At 43.7% G+C, this 15618-nt stretch overlaps 1 long non-coding RNA gene across 1 annotated transcript in view; it reads left to right on the forward strand.

Annotated features, from left to right (window-relative positions):
- Positions 1-13861, forward strand: part of LOC122420320 — a 24000-nt gene extending 10139 nt beyond the window's left edge. Inside the window, exon 3 of the long non-coding RNA XR_006263257.1 lies at positions 13609-13861. This is a non-coding gene — a long non-coding RNA (uncharacterized LOC122420320). The remainder of the gene's footprint in view (positions 1-13608) is intronic.
- The last annotated feature ends 1757 nt before the right edge of the window (positions 13862-15618 follow it).

A 15618-nucleotide genomic window follows, 5' to 3' on the forward strand; every position in this document is an offset into this window, starting at 1 on the left:
CATCACCCTATTTCCAAAACCAGACAAAGATGCCACAAAAAAAGAAAACTACAGGCCAATATCACTGATGAACATAGATGCAAAAATCCTTAACAAAATTCTAGCAAACAGAATCCAACAACATATTAAAAAGATCATACATCACGACCAAGTGGGCTTTATCCCAGGGATGCAAGGATTCTTCAATATCCACAAATCAATCAGTGTAATACACCACACAAACAGATTGAAAGATTAAAACCATATGATTATCTCAATAGATGCAGAGAAAGCCTTGACAAAATTCAACACTCATTTATGATTAAAACTCTCCAAAAAAGCAGGAATAGAAGGAACATACCTCACATATTAAAAGCTATATATGACAAACCCACAGCAGATCACCCTCAATGGTGAAAAATTGAAAGCATTTCCCCTGAAACAGGGAACAAGACAAGGGTGCCCACTCTCACCACTACTATTCAACATAGTGTTGGAAGTTTTGGCCACAGCAATCAGAGCAGAAAAAGAAGTAAAAGGAATCCAGATAGGAAAAGAAGAAGTGAAACTCTCGCTGTTTGCAGATGACATGATCCTCCACATAGAAAACCCTAAAGACTCTTCCAGAAAATTACTAGAGCTAATCAATGAATATAGTAAAGTTGCAGGAGATAAAATTAACACACAGAAATCCCTTGCATTCCTATACACTAACAATGAAAAAACAGAAAGAGAAATTAAGGAAACAATACCATTCACCATTTCAACAAAAAGAATAAAATACTTAGGAGTATATCTACCTAAAGAAACAAAAGACCTATACATAGAAACTATAAAACACTGATGAAAGAAATCAAAGAGGACACAAATAGATGGAGAAATATTCCGAGTTATGTATTGGAAGAATCAATATGGTGAAAATGAGTATACTACCCAAAGCAATCTATAGATTCAATGCAATCCCTATCAAGCTACCAACGGGATTTTTCACAGAACTAGACCAAAGAATTTCACATTTGTATGGAAAATTACAAAAAACCTCGAATAGCCAATAGGATCTTGAGAAAGAAGAATGGAACTGGAGGAATCAACCTGCCTGACTTCAGACTCTACTACAAAGCCACAGTCATCAAGACAGTATGGTACTGGCACAAAGACAGAAATATAGATCAATGGAACAGAATAGAAAGCCCAGAGATAAATCCACGAACCTATGGACACCTTATCTTTGACAAAGGAGGCAAGGATATACAATGGAAAAAAGACAACCTCTTTAACAAGTGGTGCTGGGAAAACTGGTCAACCACTTGTAAAAGAATGAAACTAGAACACTTTCTAACACCATACACAAAAATAAACTCAAAATGGATTAAAGATCTAAATGTAAGACCAGAAACTATAAAACTCCTAGAGGAGAACATAGGCAAAACACTCTCCGACATAAACCACAGCAAGATCCTCTACGACCCACCTCCCAGAATATTGGAAATAAAAGCAAAACTAAACAAATGGGACCTAATGAAACTTAAAAGCTTTTGCACAACAAAGGAAACTATAAGTAAGGTGAAAAGACAGCCCTCAGATTGGAAGAAAATAATAGCAAATGAAGAAACAAAGGATTAATCTCAAAAATATACAAGCAACTCCTGCAGCTCAATTCCAGAAAAATAAATGACCCAATCAAAAAATGGGCCAAAGAACTAAACAGACATTTCTCCAAAGAAGACATACAGATGGCTAACAAACACATGAAAAGGTGCTCAACATCACTCATTATTAGAGAAATGCAAATCAAAACCACAATGAGGTACCATTACACACCAGTCAGGATGGCTGCTATCCAAAAGTCTACAAGCAATAAATGCTGGAGAGGGTGTGGAGAAAAGGGGACCCTCTTACACTGTTGGTGGGAATGCAAACTAGTACAGCCATTATGGAAAACAGTGTGGAGATTTCTTAAAAAACTGGAAATAGAACAGCCATATGACCCAGCATCCCACTCCTGGGCATACACACTGAGGAAGCCAGATCTGAAAGAGACACGTGCACCCCAATGTTCATCGCAGCACTGTTTATAATAGCCAGGACATGGAAGCAACCTAGATGCCCATCAGCAGATGAATGGATAAGGAAGCTGTGATACATATACACCATGGAATATTACTCAGCCATTAAAAAGAATTCATTTGAACCAGTTCTAATGAGATGGATGAAACTGGAGCCCATTATGCAGAGTGAAGTAAGCCAGAAAGATAAAGAACATTACAGCATACTAACACATATATATGGAATTTAGAAAGATGGTAACGATAACCCTATATGCAGGACAGAAAAAGAGACACAGATGTACAGAACAGACTTTTGGACTCTGTGGGAGAAGGCGAGGGTGGGATGTTTCGAGAGAACAGCATAGAAACATGTATATTATCTATGGTGAAACAGATCACCAGCCCAGGTTGGATGCATGAGACAAGTGCTCGGAGCTGGTGCACTGGGAAGACCCAGAGGGATCAGGTGGAGAGGGAGGTGGCAGGGCGGATCAGGATGGGGAATACATGTAAGTCCATGGCTGATTCATGTCAATGTATGGCAAAAACCACTACAATATTGTAAAGTAATTAGCCTCCAACTAATAAAAATAAATAGAAACACACACGCACACACACACACACACACAAAGCATCCCATACCTTTCAGTTATTTCTTGTCTGTTAATTATTATCTACCCCATCTCCCTCCTTCAACACACATAAATGTCAACTCTGCAAATGTAAGTACCTTTCCCTGTTTGTTCCCTGTGGTATTCTCAGCACCTAGAGCAGAGCCTAGTATGTAGCAGATGTTTGATAAATAATTTGTTGAATGGTCTGTGAGGCAGGTATTTTTATTACCCCACTTTACAGGTGAGGAAACTGAGGCTGTGAGGTGGAAAATCACTTGACCAAGGTCACATAGTAGAGAAAGTGTCAGCGCTGGATTTATTGAAGAAACACATTCATTCAGGATAAAGATTTGGTATATACATACAACGGAATATTATTCCACCATAGAAAGAAGGAAATAATGCCATTTACAGAAACAGGGATGGACCTAGAGATTATCATTCTAAGTTGAGTAAGTCAGACAGAGAAAGACAAAACCATATGATATCACTTATAAGTGGAATCTAAAATATGACCACAAATGAACTTACTACAAAACAGAAATAAATTCACAGACACAGAGAACAGACTTGTGGTTACCAAAGAAAGGAAGGTGGGGGAGGAAAGTAGAGGGAGTTTGGGATTAACAGATGCAAACTATTATATATGGAATGGATAAACAACAAAGCCCTCCTGAATAGTACAGGGAATTACATTCAATATTCTTTGATAAGCTATAATTGAAAAGAATGTATGCATATGTATAACTGAATCACTTTGAAGTACAGAAGAAATTAACACAACATTGTAAATCAACTACACTTGAATAAAATAGATTTTAAAAATGCAAAAACAAAACAAAACGCCCCTGCATTCATGCAGCAAATGTTTATTGAGCACCTACTGTATGCCAGCTGCCATTCTGGGAGCTGGGGATAGAACTCCCATTGAATGAAGGGAGCCCCAAACCAGAGTGTCAGACCCCAGAGCCTATTTGTGGACATTAATGTTGTGCATTTAGGGAAACTGAGGCCAGACAATGGAAGGAAGGCACAGGGTCCCAGCCAGGGGACAGATGCTCCATGTCAGAAGTGGGCATGGCCCTGCAGGAGCTGTTCTGGTTGTAGGATGAGCTGGAAAGCTGTCCTGGGTCTGCAGGTCCAGAGCCACAGGAGGCAGTGGCGAGGTGGGCGAGAAGTGCTGTACCAGCCACGTCAGGTAGACAAAGAGCTCAGTCCGGGCCAGAGACTCTCTGGGGCATACTCAGCACCCAAGGGGAGCAGGGAGTCTGAGATCAGAGATGAGGAGGGAGAGACAGAGAGAAGGGAGTGGGAAGGACAGATTAGAGATAACAGGAGACCTGGAGAGAGAGACAGGTCAGAGATGACCTCTGAGCCACTGTCCGAGCCACTGACAGTTTAAGACTGGGATTTCAGTTCAGAAATCTTTCCTGATTTCACCTGTGAACATTGAAACTTCATTCTCCCATAAGCCAAGATGTCACATACTCTCGTCTACCTGTGAAGGCAGGTACGTCCTAGGTGATCACCTCAATGAGTGTGGACAGCTCCATCTGAGAAGCAAAGTTGCCCCTGGGTTTGTGGAGAAGATAGACTGAGGCATTTCAGTATCTTCCCTGAGATACTGGGAAAGTGAGGTCCTGGGACTTTCAAAAACCCCAGGAATCAACCATGTTTCAAATACACCAAAAAATCAGGTGGGAAAATGATGGATTAGCCCTGCTTAAGGTCATCCTTGGGTCTGCATCCTTTTGTCTTTCAGTAGCAGCCCACAGAATCAGGCAATAACTGCTTCTGTAAAAACAATAATTTTTTTTTATTTATCTGTTTTTGGCTGTGCTGGGTCTTTGTTACTGGGCAGGCTTTCTCTAGTTGCAGTGAGAGGAGGCTACTCTCCAGTTGAGGTGCTCAGGCTTCTCATCACGGAGGCTTCTCTTGTTGCAGAGCAGGGACTCTACGGTGCATGGGCTTCAGTAGCTGCACCCCGGGGGCTCAGTAGTTGTGGCTTCTGGGCTCTGGAACACAGGTTAAATAGTTGTGGCACATGGGCTTAGCTGCTCCTTGGCATATGGAATCTTCCCGGACTAGGGCTTGAAGCTGTGTCTCCTGCATTGGCAGGCAGAATCTTTACCACTGAGCCATCAGGGAAGCCCAGGTGTAGCCTCTTTTATTGAACTGTAGTTGGTTTACGGTTTGTGTTAGTTTCAGCTGTACAGAACAGTGAAAGCAGTAGCTTCTTCAATGAATGCATGTGACCCAGGAATTTGCTCCTAGAGACTGCTCCTTCAGTAACACTCTGGGGATGCTGGAGACCCACGTAGAACAGTGTACACTGCAGCAAAGAGAAACACTTGAAACATCATGTTGATGTTTGGCAGAAATCAAACCAATACTGTAAAGCAATTATCCTTCAGTTAAAAATAATTTAAAAAAGAGCAAACTAAAAAAACCCAAAACCTTGAAACAATCCACATCAGTATGGGAATGAGTGAATAAATTATGGTGTCTCAAGGAAAGAAGCCACACAAACATTAAGAAGAAAGAGTTAGAACTCTGCATGCTGCAAAGGTACAATATCCAAGATGGATGGCTAAATAAAGGTCCACAACGGGATGCTAAGAGCACTTATTTTTGTCAAACTATACATAGATTCATATTTATATGTGCATTTGAATAAACAAAATTTGAAGGATGTGTAAGAAATCATTAGCCATGCTTATCACTAAGTTTATAGCTTGTGATCTAGGAATAGGATGGGGAGGAGGACTTTATTTTCATTCTATTATTAATTCATAATTAATTAATTAGACCATGCCTCATGGCTTACAGAATCTTAGTTTCCAGACCAGGGATCCCAGAACCTGGGCCCTGGCAGTGAAGATGCCAAGTCCTTACCACTGGACTGCCAGGGGAACTGCCATACTTTCACTTTATATACTCTCGTTCTGCAGGATTAATTTTTTATTAAGTGTTTGCTTTACCCTCATAGCTCAGTTGGTAAAGAACCCACCTGCAATGCAGGAGACCCTGGTTCGATCTGCTCAATTGAAGATCTGATGGAGAAGGGATAGACTACCCACTCCAGTATTCTTGGGCTTCCCTTGTGGCTCAGCTGGTAAAGAATATGCCTGCAATGTGGGAGACCTGGGTTTGATCCCTGGGTTGGGATCCCAGGGATCCATGGAGAAGGGAAAGGCTACCCACTCCAGTATTCTTGCCTGGAGAATTCCATGGACAGTATAGGCCATGGGGTCCCAAAGAGTCGGACACTACTGAGCAACTTTCACTTTACTTTACATATGTTGTAGCCACGTGTTCCAGGAAACAAACTCACTCAGAAGGACAGTGCAGATAGTGGAGTGCAGTTTATTACAGTGGCGGGCCCAAGGCAGAGTCTCCTCTTAGCCAAGGACCCCAACCAGTTTTTGTGAAAATCTTATATACCCTAAGTGTACTTGCTCAAACCCACCTCCCCAAATTCCTTGAAACTAGTCTGGACAAGGTAAAAGAGAGATACGATCGAAGTTAACCCATGATTCATGTGTCACAAGACTAGATAAACAGTGGGCATGTATCAATAGGACTGTGGTCATATCCCGATAAACATAATGGAATTTATGACTTTGTTCTGTTACAGAGATAATTAGCATTTTCTTTTAGGCAATGGAGAGTCCAAGTACCAGTCCTGAGGCTCTTTTATCTGGGGGTCTGGTTTCCCATTGGTCTGCCACTTCTATAGACACCGGGCACAAAGTTCAGAGTCCACTGGGAGGGTGACCATGCGTGTAGCCTTATGTTCGCAGCCTGGCCTGAGACAGAGTCCAGCTCTGTCTGTTTCCTCCTTCACATGTATAATTAAAAAGTAGTTTAAATAAAATGATTAGCCAGTGTTCACTGTTGTACCCGGATCGCGGAATCCCACCAAACACCACAGGAGCCGCAGATCGATGCAAGAGCAGTGAGGAACTTTATTACAAGCTCGAGCAGGGACTCCCTCCACACAACCTAATGGCCATGTGGAGAGAGCCCCCAAGTGATGGCGACGATCTATTTTTATACTGTATAGTGGGGAAAACGGGAAGCTTAAGGGGATTGGTTAATTCTTTAACTAAGGATGTCTTGTTAGCTACTGATTGGTGGGTTAGAGTAAGGAGGTGAGGGGCTTCCTGTCTTCCCCTGATTGGCTCGTTGAGTTTCATTGTCTTAAAGTTTTGTTTTCTCTCCTCGGGAGGGGGTTTTACTCAAAATGGCGGTGCTATGTTAAAATGGAGTTGCTTGGGTTTCACATTTCACATTCACAAAGCTGTCTAATTTTTAGATAACTCTAACAAAACTGATAATTTTAAAAGCATTTTCTATTTTGAATTAAATGTGCTGTTTATTTTACCTAGACGTTCGAGGTTTATGTTTAATTAGTTTTTAAATTATTATTATTTAGCAAATGGAAAAAAAAACCACACACACACACACACAAAAACCTTTCAGGTGTTTTCCATAGGCTTGGCACAATCTATAGTTCCTGAGTGAGAACTGACCTCAGGGATTAACTGTGGCTAGGGTATGTCTGTGCTTCCCATCTACCCTGAGCCTGGTCTCCAGCATGTGTTTTCCAAACCAATGAGAAATGGAGTACTTTCTTGCCAAATTGACAAACAATGATGTCACAGTTATCAGCGATTCCGTCCCTCCAAATGTGAACTTCTGAGCCCTGAGGAGACCCAGGAAGGAACAATACCAGCGATCCCACAGTCATTAGGCTGCAGCCACTCCCTATGGTAAACTCTGAGGAACTCAGGATGTGAATAAACACAAGATACGGCCCCTGAGAGGGAGATACATATGAAAGGAATGATTTCAGTGAGCCCAGACTCTTGCATTTTCCCATACAAAGAAAAGCCGCTAAATTCCTTAACCTGGGATATCTGGTTTCCTTTAATTAACAATAATCTCTTACTGTTCAGGGTACCTGCCCTTTGTTGTAAAACTTCTGTATAATCCGGCTTTTCCCCTCGCTTCCTAGGAGCAATTCTCTGGGTTATTTGAGATGCTGTCTCTCGGGCTTAAATCCTAAAAATTTCTGCCAAATAAAACATAACTCTCAACTTTTAGGTTGTGTATATATATATATATGTATGTATGTATGTATGTATATATACATATATATATTTTTTAAGTTGACACCAGCAATCACAAAGTCACTGGCTAGTGTCAGAGAGGGAGGTGCAGAGAGGTAAGGGATTCTCCCTGGAGTCACACAGCAGCCCCTGGCCTGGACAAAGTCATGGACACTGACCTGCAGAGAAGGGCAGAAGCGTAGGACTCTTCTGAAAAGCTCTGTTGGCAGCCAGAAACCTCTCGGGCTGGAAGGAGGAGGGATCCTGGAACTGGTCAGGGTTGTGGAGAATGGAGTGGAGCAGTGGGAACACCGTGGTGCCCTGAGAATGGAGTCTGCCAGATGTCCATGGTAAGCAACCAGAGGTGGGCTTCTCACACGTTGACCCCAAATCCCTGGTCTACTCAGCCCTGGGGAACAGCAGGGTGGGGAGACTGCAGACTTTGTGGTCTGTGGAGCCCGAAACCAAGGTCACAGGTGCGAGACTTTACACCAAGACCGTAGATGTGGAGTCCTGCCCCAGGCTCATCTCTGATGAGCTTGGGAACTGACTGAACCCTGTTGTAATTGTTGCCAAAAGCCCTCCTGATCCTTACCGGCCAGCTTCCTGACTCCATATTAGGTAAAATGCCCACCCCTGTTCTCATCCTATGGCGCCCTAACCAATCACTTAATGCCACCCTTCCAGCAGGAGTTTTCTTTATCTTGAGGCTATAAAAACTGGCTAATAGCCCATGAAAGGCATTGACTCTTCCCTTGAGCTGACCCACTGTTCTAAGAGTTGGCTCGCCCTGTCTGTCAGAAGGATGGTCCGCTGTGCTTGCAGTGCTCGCATTATCTCTGTTCTTTGTCCTTAATAAACTCACTCCTTTCTGAAATGCTCCGTGTCTGGGCAGTCTTTTCCAACCTGCCATCAGACTGCTACAACAGAGTCAGCAGACCTGGGCTCAAATCCTAGCTCTGTCACTTCCCAGCCAGAAGACCCAGCAAACGACTTCTCTCTGAACTTCAGTATCTCCATCTCAAGACAGGCCTAAGAATAGCATCTGTTCACAAGAGTCCATAAAATAGTGAGAAATCAGTTGGCACATGCTAAACCTTCAATAAATGACTGTTATTACTCAGGGCTATCACATGGACTGGGCTACCCTGGTAGCTCAGTGGAAAAGAATCTGCCTGCCAAAGCAGGAGACATGGGTTTGATCCCTGGATGGGGAAGATCCCCTGGGGAAGGAAATGGCGTCTCATTCCTGTACCTGTACTCTTGCCTGGAAAATCCCACAGACAGAAGAGCCTGGTGGGCCACAGTCAATGGGGTTGCAAAAGAACCGGATGCAACTTAGCAATGACTAAACAACAACAATCACATGAGCTATCATCACAGCAGGACTGAAATCCCAGAAGGGTCCTTTTTCTTCATACCATGCAATCTACAGCCCACTTGCTTGGAGATTTTTTTTTTTTTTTTTTTATCACAAGGATGCACCATAGAAGCTGGTGTACCTGTAAGCTGGTATTACTTACATGGTTTCTGACCACAAAACAGATTTCAGCTCTTGGTGAGAACACTCACCTGTTTCAGATTGTGTTTAGCTGTTCTGATGGCTTTTGAGCAATGTCATAGATTTCTTAGCCTCTCCACCCAAGAGTACATGTGTCATTAATTCATGGAAACAAGTAAACATCCCAGTCAACACTAAGGACATTCGGGAACTTTCAGGCCATTGAGAAACAAGGTTCAGGCACTCCCCTGGCAGCCTCTCTCCTCCTTAGCACTACTCACCACTTGTTATTGAAGGGGGAAGAAAGTCTCCACTCCACACATAAAAAGTGGTGTATGCAGGTAGATCTATCCTCAGATTTAGGAAGATTTGTTTTCAGGAATAGTTTTATTTATTTAAAGATTTTTTTTAAGTCTATGTTTGAATTTTTAAAGTCTATTGAATTTGTTACATTACTGCTTCTATTTAAAATTTTTTGTATTTATTGTTTTTGGCTGTGCTGGGTTTTCGTTGCTGCCTGTGGGCATTCTCTAGGTGGGGAGAGTGAGGGCTATTCTCTAGCTGCAGTGCAAGGGCTTCTCATTGCAATGTCTTCTCTTGTTTGCAGAGCACAGGCTCTATCTAGGGAATGCGGGCTTCAGTAATTGTGGCTCCCAGGCTCTAGAGCACTGGCTTAATAGTTGTAGTGTATAGGCTTAGTTGCTCCAAGGTATGTGGGATCTTCCTGGACCAAGGATCGAAGCCCATGTCTCCTGCATTGGCAGGCAGATTCTTTATCACTGAGCCACCAGGGAAGCCACTATTGCTTCTATTTTGTTTTGGCTTTTTTTTTGGCCACAAGGCATGTGAGATCTTAACTCTCTGACCAGGGATTCAGCCTGCACCCTATGCACTGAAAGGTGAAGTCTTAACCAATGGACTGTCAGGGAAACCCCTACTTATTTATTTTAACACTTATTAGTGATAGCTTGTGGCCCTAAAATAGAAAAGGTGAAGGAGGCACTGATTTCTGATTTGATGTCCAACTCCCTCAGAAGTGTCTGACTCTTTGTGACCTTATGGACTGCAGCCCACCAGACTATGCTGTCCACGAAATTTCCCAGGCAAGAATAATGGCATGGGTTGCCATTTCTTCCTCCAGGGGATCTTCCCAACCCAGGGATCGAACCCAAGTCTCCCGCATTGGCAGGCAGATTCTGTACCACTGAGTCACCTGGGAACTCTATGATTTCTGACCACCCCTGTTTTTAAAACTCTATTTTCTAATACAAGAAGGAAGTGAAGAGAAACATTTATTGATATTACCATCTATAAAAAAGTGCTTAGCATTTCCTTATTGTTACCATGTTTTAGACTCTATTTTAAATACTTTACTTATACCCTACTTAATATCATAAAAACTCCAAGAAGCATATACTATTGTCCTCACTTTTACACACAAAAAATAATTCAGGCTTGACTATATTATGCAACTGTTCCAGTGTTATGAAGATTCTGAGTCATGGCCAGGGTTCAGATGCAGGCACCTGGCTCTGAACTATTGTAATACATGACAGAAACCACAAGTTAAGTAGGTTATACATAAAGGTGTTTAGTTCCCAGAACAATATTTTGAAATAATTTGTTATCCATGTGTGACGAATGAAGCAACTGAGACTTAAAGCAATTTAATAACATGGTACGTTATTAATATCAATAACACAGATAATTGATTTTCGAACAAGACCCAGTCTAGCTTGAACATAATGGTCTATACCTCCCTGTGCCCAATTTTCCTAAAGCAAATTTCTCCTTCTAAGCAGTACAGTAATTGCAATGCTTAAAAATAATAAAATCGAAAGAATCATTGAAGCCATTAAATCCTAATTTTATCTAATTGTTTTACTATTGACCTCGTAAAATTTTTACTAGAATGTTAATGAAGTTTAAGCTTTTGACTGTGTGGATCACAATAAACTGTGGAAAATTCTGAAGGAGATGGGAATATCAGACCACCTGACCTGCCTCTTGAGAAACCTGTATGCAGGTCAGGAAGCAACAGTTAGAACTGGACATGGAACAACAGACTGATTCCAAATAGGAAAAGGAGTACTTCAAGGCTATATATTGTCACCCTGCTTATTTAACGTATATGCAGAGTACATCATGAGAAACACTGGGCTGGAGGAGGCACAAGCTGGAATCAAGATTGCCAGGAGAAATATCAATAACCTCAGATATGCAGATGACACCACCCTTATGGCAGAAAGTGAAGAAGAACTAAAGGGTCTCTTGATGAAAGTGAAAGAGGAGAGTGAAAAAGTTGGCTTAAAGCTTAACATTCAGAAAACTAAGATCATGGCATCTGGTCCCATCACTTCATGGCAAATAGATGGGGAAACAGTGGAAACAGTGAGAGACTTTATTTTTTGGGGCTGCAAAATCACCACAGATGGTGACTGCAGTCATGAAATTAAAAGACGCTTACTCCTTGGAAGGAAAGTTATGACCAACCTAGACAGCATATTAAAAAGCAGAGACGTTACTTTGTCAACAAAGGTCCATCTGGTCAAGACTACGGTTTTTCCAGTGGTCATGTATAGATGGATGTGGGTGCTGGACTAAAAAGAAAGCTGAGTGCCGACAAATTGATGCTTTTGAACTGTGGTATTGGAGAAGACTCTTGAGAGTCCCTTGGACTGCAAGGAGATCCAACCAGTCCATCCTAAAGGAGATCAGTCCTGGGTGTTCATTGGAAGGACTGATATTGAAGCTGAAACTACAATACTTGGGTCACCTGATGTGAAGAGCTGACTCATTTGAAAAGACCCTGATTCTGGGAAAGATTGAGGGCAGGAGGAGAAGTGGACAACAGAGGTGAGACGGTTGGATGGCATCACCAACTCTAAGGACATGGGTTTGGGTGGACTCCGGGAATTGGTGATGGACAGAGAGGCCTGGTGTGCTGTGGTTCATGGGGTCGCAAAGAGTCAGACACAACTGAGCGACTGAACTGAACTAATGAAGTTTGCTTTTGTGCCTTAGTTCTTTTAGTTCTTTGTCATTTTTCATTTTCTTTTTTAACCCTCAGACAGATGGGATAATTATTAGGGACATATAACCGTCCCTGGTGGTTCGGCGGCAAGGAATCTGCCTGTCAAGCAGGAGACTTGGGTTCGACCTCTGGGTTGGGACTATCTGCTGGAGAAGAAAATGGCAACCCATTCCAGTATTCTTGCCTGGGAAATCTCGCAGACAGGGAGGCCTGATGTGCTGTGGTTCATGGGGTCACAAAAGAGTCAGACACAACTTAGCGACTAAACAAACCAAACCAAACCAAACCAAACCAAAACAAATAACCACAGAAGAGAAGCAGGGATAAAGAGTTTAAATAAATGGGTGGCTGGATATGGATGTGGATGGAGCTAGGCTCACTCAGGCTGGGGTGTAGGATGGAGCTGTAAATGGGAAGGAAAGGAGGTTGGCAGGGATCTGGGGCCAGGGTTAGCTCTCCCCAGAACTGTCACATTCCTTTGAGGAAGTCTGAGAATATCCAGATAAAACTTTGCTTTTCACATCACTGGGGAGTTTTCTCTGTCAGGAAAGGAGGAGAAAACATGCTTTATCTGATGGTTGTTAGTTCATCTCCACATACTTAGAGAAGGTTGGACCTCCCCTGGTGTCCTGCCCCATGTAGTGGACACTATGGTGGCTGCCCACACCTCCTTTGGGACTGAGGCATTTAATTCTAGCTCCTGGGAACGTCTGCTGCTAACAGCTCAGACCTGATCCCTTTCCAAGAATTGCCTTTGACAAAGGGAGCTTACCTTGCCCTGGTCAGACCCCCTCCCCACAGAAATCTGTGACCAACCACTGTTGATGCAAGAGTATGAAGCCAGCCCCTTGCTCTTGTTTGGGACAGCTCTGTGGGCACCAGAGTCCCAGAGCCCCAGGTGGGACCGACCAGGGCCTCCATGCAGCCATTTCACAGTCCACTACCACCTGCTCCCCATCCTGCAACCTCAGCTTCCCCAGGGGGGGTCACTCCCTGGAGGCTTCCCTGGTGAAACTCTTGCATGCATATCTCCATCTCGCCGTCTATTTCTCGGAAACCAACTTCAGACATGCTGTGCTCACAACAGTGAAACTGTGTACAAGCCCCTGGTGTCCTTGTCTTTCGAAGTAAAATACTGACTCAAGAGTTAATGATTGGGAAAAGTGAAGATGTAGAAACAAAGAAGAGCTGTTGGGCTAAGGAACTGTAGCAATTTAGATGGTAACTCAGCCATGTAAGAGAGTCACCAAACTCCCAGTTCTCTGAAAGATATAGATAAAGCCTAACACACATTCGTAAGTTGTTTTTGTTTTTACAGGAAGAAGATCCCCCACCACCAACCCAAATAAAAAAGAAGACCCACTGAGCAGATGAAAACTGCTGACCACAAGAACATGGACCCTAGACTGGTTGAAACCAGAAGGTTGATGATGCTTGAAACTTCACCTTGATGCCAACCAATCCAAGAACTGTCCACGAATTGATCACATCCTGCTCCCTAAACACTATAAAACTCCTTACTACCCCTTCCAGGGTGGGCCACACAGTCTTCAGGGCATTAGCTCACTGTGGCCCCCTTTGCCTGGCAAAGAAATTAAAGCTACTCTTTTCTACTTCCCTCAAAATTCCATCTCCATGTTTCTTCTTGGCACTGGTGAACAGAGGCTGAGTTTGGGCAACAAGAGTAGGCGCAGACCTGGGATTTCTCACTCCAGGCAATTCCAGGGCAAAACACGATTTCCCAGGAGCCTCCTCTCTCCTTCACAGTGACTGATGCAAATGCCCCATGTGGACCAGATCAGACAGACACTTCTCTCTACACTGTGCACTTGTTCATCTGAGGGCCAGGGAAGGCCTTCTGGAGAAGGTGACTTCTAGAAAGTTCTAGGAGAGGAGAGAGTGAGCCACAAGAGTCTCTGAGTGAAGGGCATTTCCCTGGTGCAAAGCCCTGAAATAAGAGAAGCCCTAGAACATGCAAGGGCAATGAAGAGGTCAAGTGGGCTGCCGTTAGCTAGGAAGACAATATAGGAGGTGAGCTCAAAGAGGGGACTGGAGGGTACATGATGCCAGGTCACTTGGTTTTTACTTAGAGACGGGAGCCACGGGGGAGTTTTAAGCAGAGGAGTGCTTACTCACTCAGTTGTGTCTGACTCTGCGACCCTTTGGACTGTAGTCCACCAGGCTCCTCTGTCCATGGGATTTCCCAGGCAAGAATACTGGAGCGGGCTGCCATTTCTTTCTCCAGGGTATCTTCCTGACCCAAGGATCAAACCCGAGTCTTCTGTGTCTCCTGCATTGTAGACAGGATTCTTTATCCGTTGAGCCATCAGGGAAGCTCTCTAAGCAGAGGAGGGATATGACTTAACGGGAGCTATTAGACTACTCTGGCTTTGGTGTTGACAGTAGTTGGAAAAATAATCAAAATAGCTAATATGTTTGAGCATTTACTATGTACCATCAATCCACTGGATCCTCACAACCATACAGAGTATTGTGATAGTATTATTATATCCTTTGGATCATAGAGGAGACTGAAGCTCAGAGAGGTTGAGTCACTTTCCCAGAATTGCACAGCTGGGCAGTGGAGGTGCAGGGATTCTAGGTGACTCCAGAGCCTTAGTTCTCAACAGCTGTGCTTTGGTGTTCCATCAGGGAGCTGGCAATTCAAGACCTCCTTGGGTTGGGGTGGGGGTCAGGCTGTAGATGGATTCAGGAACCTAATACTGAGAGGCCCAGTCTTGCAGCTCTACCTAGGAGACTGGAAACACCAGCTGAACCCAGAGGATCCATGCTCAGCCTGTACCTTGGGCATATGGTATCCCCGGAACTGGGTGTCCTGGGTGACGGCACGGGGCATGCCCAGAGGTAGGATGTCAGCAAAACTCAGGATCTCATGGAGGACAGCATCTGTGTGTGGTGTCTGGGCCCTGTCCCCCTGGCAGGGCCACCTCTCTGGCCCCACCACATGGTCAATTTCTTGCTATATGAGTTCTGCTCCATTCAGAAAAGGGTGGGAAAAAGGAAGTCCTGACAATGGGAAGGCTTGTCTTCCTGGGCACCCACCCCTAGCCTCAACTTTCCAGGCTTCCAGCCCAGGATTGCATTAATGGCAGTCACCTTGCATGCTCTAAAACAGATACCCAGGCTTCCCTGGGGGTCCAGGGGTTAAGAATCTACCTGCCAATGCAGGGGACATGGGTTCGATCTCCCTGGTTCAGGAAGATCTCAAATGATATGGGCAACTAAGCCTGTGCACCACAACTACTACCTAGAGCCCATGCTCTGCAACAAAAGAAGCCACCACAAAGAGAAGCCTGCACACTGCAAG

This window comes from Cervus canadensis, chromosome 18, assembly GCF_019320065.1.
Source record: "Cervus canadensis isolate Bull #8, Minnesota chromosome 18, ASM1932006v1, whole genome shotgun sequence".
Classification (NCBI taxonomy): Eukaryota; Metazoa; Chordata; class Mammalia; order Artiodactyla; family Cervidae; genus Cervus; species Cervus canadensis.